A 5,333-nucleotide genomic window follows, 5' to 3' on the forward strand; every position below is an offset into this window, starting at 1 on the left:
TTAGCAGGTGCTTTGGTTGAGGAAGCAAACAAAGTAAGTGGATCCACAAATTGTGGATCACTGTTTCTCCCAGCGGTTGCCCCAAATGATAAATCCGAAAAGGGATCACCTGCATTTGGATGAACTGGGTACTGCACCACTGAATAGATCATCTGAGACATTCATGGATCTTGCAAAGGGATCTCCACTGATAGTGGTAGCTACATCTGCCTCAAATGTTGTCTGCTCACCTCCCAAATCTAGCTCTAGTGTTAATTTTGACACCTGGTCCTGAAGCATCAACACCAGTCACCTTAGTTTTCAGAATAAATTTCATTTTCTATTTCTCTAATATCTTCTAAAAAGACTTTCGAATTTTCCCATCCATGGATGGAACTACGTCAAAACCAAATTCTACGATGGTAACTTCAGAGCCCAATTTTCCCCATACTGAACTCATTTCTAAGTTGATGTATCCTACACCAATCACAATGAGTTTCTTTGGTACCTCTTTAAGTGATAGCGCTCTAGTCGATGAAACTATTTTATTTTCATCAATATTAATTCCAAGAAGGGGTTTCACTTCTGAACTAGTTGCTATGATTATATGCTTCCCTTTCACAGTATTATTTCCACTATCTACAAGATCCACAAACACTTCACTTCCAGATACAATCTTCCCAGCACCTTTAACATAAGTGACTTTATTCTTCTCAAAAAGCTCTTCAATTCCTTCTGTCAAACCAGTCATAGCCTTCATTTTGAATTGGAGTCAGTAGCTATTAAATCCTACACAATATTGCAATTTGAAATGATTTGAAGAAGTGGAGCTGCAAGCTACAACTATAATTCTTTCCATTACTTTCTTTCCACTATAATAGATCCTACAAAAATAAATTCTTCAATTAGTTCATTAATTACTACAAGACAATCAGACTATCAAGTAAAATGCCTAGATATCTCAAGAAACAAGTCATAAATAGACTTTTAGACTTTTAGCAAATTCTTTTGCAAATAAAATATGAAAAAATAAAACCAATAATGATCGTTAGCAACAATATCTATAAAAATAAGGAATGCAATGGTTAAAAAAATGTTGAATGTACTAGTTTTTTAAGAAAATCCAATTGGCTCATGTAAAGCCAAAGTCTACAACCTTTACTAGCATCGTCCATGCTTTTATTGTAATAGACATTTTAGAACAACAAACAGTAACAATTTTTTCTTCTTGCACATTGAAAGTTCTTGCTCAAATATGGCCATCATTAATATACATGTCGATGCAAATAAGATAAGGCACATCAAGTGGAGAGACTGTGTCAATCTGTGCATAGGTAATATAAAGCATGAGGCATGTGTTGTGCGGGTCATAAAATTTCGAAACACCTGTGCCTTAGATATTTGCAATCTGTAAAGTTGAGAGCAATGTATTGAGAGATGTGCAGTCTTTTCATGGGGAAGCTCTAAAGTTTTATGGATATGCAACAACCTATATATTGCTCAATAAGATTGCATAAGAATATTTTAAATTAATAATTTTTTAAGAATATATGCAACTTTTCTTAACAAAACTTAGCAAATAGAGAAAATTTGAAGGAAAGACATGCTTCGATATTATGCCTTCTTTCGCCTAGAAAAATTCCATATCTCTAGGAGAATTTTGTAGCCATTTATCTAGGCCAATGGTGAGCAACCAAATTTCTAATTATTAACCTTCGAACATGTTACTGTATATTATTTAGAAACATAAAACAATTCCTGATTAGTTTGAATTCTAATTGGTTGTGATAATGTAGTTTAATCAAGGTTTAAGTGAAGCCCCTTTCCAATAGTTCGGCCTTGGAAGGAATGGAACTAAAAGACCAAAATCAACTAGAAAGAATGACAACCAATGCGTCAGCTACATCACAAAAGGCTATTTAACCAAGTTATAAAGAGGTTTAACATTTTGTGGACACGTGTAGTTTTCATGCAACATGGAGGCTTCATGCGTAGTTTTGATGCAATATGGAGGCTTCATCTACAGTCACACTGCCAATTTTGGTCTTTCCATAAGAATGACAGGCCCCAGACTCTAACTCCAAGATCCTTAGATTTTTGTCTCTTCTCTTGCATTGAATTTTGTGAAAGTGTTGAGTTTCATAATCTGCAGATAAATGTCAATCATCTTCATCAATTAAAAAATAGAAATATTAAAAAGTGAACATTAACAGAGGGCAATGAAACATTTTGATTGGGTATAGAAAAAAAAACATTAATCATTTGTTAATTAAATGCTTGGGCAATAGTTCTTGCTATGCAGGAACTAACAATTAATGAAAGGGTGAAACTGGGGAACTTAATCCATGAAATATTTAAAAAAAAAAATTATTTAAGGCAATTATTTCCAACTCAGCAAGGAATGGGAAAGGGGGAAAAAGATTGAGAACCTTGAAGGGTATGCAACCAACATTGAGGTAGGTGCTTGGGTGGAGGCACTGCGCTTCTCAATGCAAGTGAACTTGATGGAGCCGTGTTGAAGGATTCAATTTGATATTTTGTGTTCTTATAGAGAATTGTATAATTTTAATAGTCTATAAGATAGTTTTGTGTTTAAATTTTATTTGAAAGTTATGAGATTTTGGTAAGTGATGTTTGTTTTTATATTAAAGTTGTCAAAATAAGGGGATTGTCTCAAAATTACAAGGCATAGATAAATAATACAACATGAACAATAAGAAACAATAAAAATTTATAAATAATATACTAACAAAAGACTACAAATCAATTCCCCCCTTCCCTTTTAAAATCAAAAGCTCATCCCAGGAGCTAATCGAAAATAAAATTAGCATAATTTCATCTCATCCTGTGACATCCATAACCAGATAGTAAAATATGAAATGATCATAATAAATCATCTACATAAGTCTTAATCAAATTAATAAACATAAACCTAAAGCCATAAGGTTGGTCATAGAGAAATCAATCCAAAAACTAATAACTAAACTATATATACTATCACACAAGGTAAAGCTATAAAAGAAATCTTTGAGGATCTACCAAAGTCTACTAAAGATGAGAAAACAAAACCTAAAACTAGAGAAAGCCAAAAAACTTGGAACAGCAAGCCACAAAATGCCCTACGCAGAATCATGTAACCTTAAATTGTTAATTTTTCTTTTCATCCTCCTTCAACTTTGACAACATCAATAGTGTACAATCATCTAAAAATTTTAAACAACTCCTTGGTGACATCTTCAATAATGCCCTAATTTTTCTCCTTGATCTGTTGCAAAAGACACAAGGTTGTAGCCCAAGAGTGCATAACTTTATAACTTTAGCGCAAAGTTGGTCATTGTGGAGAAGCTTTTATCCAAAATATCGAACTCCTTTTTTATTTTCATGATTTCCTTTCCATCGACATCACACCCCCCATAACTACTAGCATTGGCCTTCTTACCACCAACATCAGTGACATGTGCAGAGTTGGTGTTGTTATTTTGGTATTTTTTGTCAAATAGAGACGTATCGCTACCCTCAGAATTAGTCAAGTCTTTATCCTCCACGAGAACTCCCTCTCTCACCATGATCTCCTTCATTTATGAGTTTAGCCAAAATCCTACTAAATTAGTAATGGATTTCACTAGCCTCAGTTGCAAAATCTACCATATGGACTTTGGGCTTAGTTTTAGGTTTCTTAAGAGTCTTGAACTTGGAGGGCCCTTTAAGAACATTTTGTTAAAATTTGTATGGAGTTAAGTGCAGGAAAGCCTCTTCTCCTTTCCTAATAATTTTGTATGCATTATTTAAAATGATTAGACTTAATAAATACCAACATGTATAAAATAAAATATTAAAGGTCATGTTTTACAACTAATTATGTATGACATTATATTAGAAGTACAAAATGATGAATTTGAAACTGTCCATTACAAACAAAAATGTTATTTATATAAACTAAAAACTATTATTTTAATTAATCAAATGTTATTTACTATCAACTAATGTTGGTATTTCAATTCATCAAAAAATATTATTTTAAACTAAATGTTATTATTTAAATTTATGCCTATTGTTGGCTGGCAATTAATCCTCACTACCACTACTCTCACTACTACTCATTTTGATTTTAATATTCTTTTAAAATTGAAGCAAGAAATTGAATTGGAAAAATGCAAATAATAAAAAATAAAAATCAAACATAATTTGTTAGACTACCAATAACCACTCAAACTACATTTGCAACCCCTACTTCAAGAATTGCTTTCTTTAATATCTAAAATATATATTCAAAAATCTTTTTTTATGATTCATAGTGTCAATAACCTTCAAGAAGACAACCCCTTTAGGATAAGTCACTAAAACATTGATCAAAATATTAAAGGTCATGTTCTACAACTAATTTAGTAGAATTTTTGCTAAACTAAGAAATGAAGGAGATCATGGTGAGAGAGGGAGTTCTCATGGAGGATAATGACTTGACTAATTCTAAGGGTAGCGACAAGTCTCTATTTGACAAAGATACCAAAAATAACAACACTAACTTTGCACATGTCACTGATGTTGGTGGTAAGAAGGCCAATGGTGGTAGTTATGGGGGTTGTGATGTCGATGGCGAGGAAATCATGAAAATAAAAAAGGAGTTGGATATTTTGGATAAAATCTTCTCCATGATGGCCAACTTTGCACTAAATTTATAAAGTTATGCACTCTTCGGCTACAACCTTGTGCCTTTTGCAATAGGTCAAGGAGAAAAATGAGGAAATTATTGAACATGTCACCAAGGAGTTGTTTAATTTTTTTAGATGATTGTACACTATTGATGTTGTCAAAGTTGAAGGAGGACGAAAAGAACAATTAACAATTTAACGTTACCTGTTTCTGCGTAGGGCATTTTGTGACTTGGTGTTCCAAGTTTTTTGGCTTTCTCTAATTTTAGGTTTTGTTTTCTCATCTTTAGTAAACTTTGGTGGATCCTCAAAGATCTCTTTTATAGCTTTACCCTATGTGACAGTATATATAGTTTAGTTATTAGTTTTTGGATTGATTTCCCTATGACCAACCTTATGGCTTTAGGTTTATGTTTATTAATTTGATCAAGACTTATATAGATGATTTATGGATTGAGATAGAATAGGCATGACTTTTTTTTGAGCTTCTACAAATGGAAGATTAGATGCAACTCTACCTTTCGTCATGTCGACACCATTTTGAATGGTTTTGATCTTCTAACATTTAACTTTAATAGAAGTAGATCTTCAAGGACTTTAGATTTTGCGTTGCTCACTAAGAAATTCCTAAGATTTTCACATTGGTTTAAATTTTTTAGGTAATGAGATTTGCAAAATAAATTGCTTACTCTAAGTATCTTCATC

The 5,333-nt window shown here is 32.5% G+C and overlaps 1 pseudogene; it reads right to left on the reverse strand.

Moving 5' to 3' along the window:
• Positions 1-337: 337 nt before the first annotated feature.
• On the reverse strand, positions 338-739 carry LOC149533483 (dihydrolipoyl dehydrogenase 1, mitochondrial pseudogene; annotated as a pseudogene).
• Positions 740-5,333: the final 4,594 nt, after the last annotated feature.

The sequence above is a fragment of the Cupressus sempervirens genome, chromosome 10, assembly GCF_028749045.1.
Source record: "Cupressus sempervirens isolate cs-2001-9-10 chromosome 10, ASM2874904v1, whole genome shotgun sequence".
In the NCBI taxonomy this organism is placed as follows: Eukaryota; Viridiplantae; Streptophyta; class Pinopsida; order Cupressales; family Cupressaceae; genus Cupressus; species Cupressus sempervirens.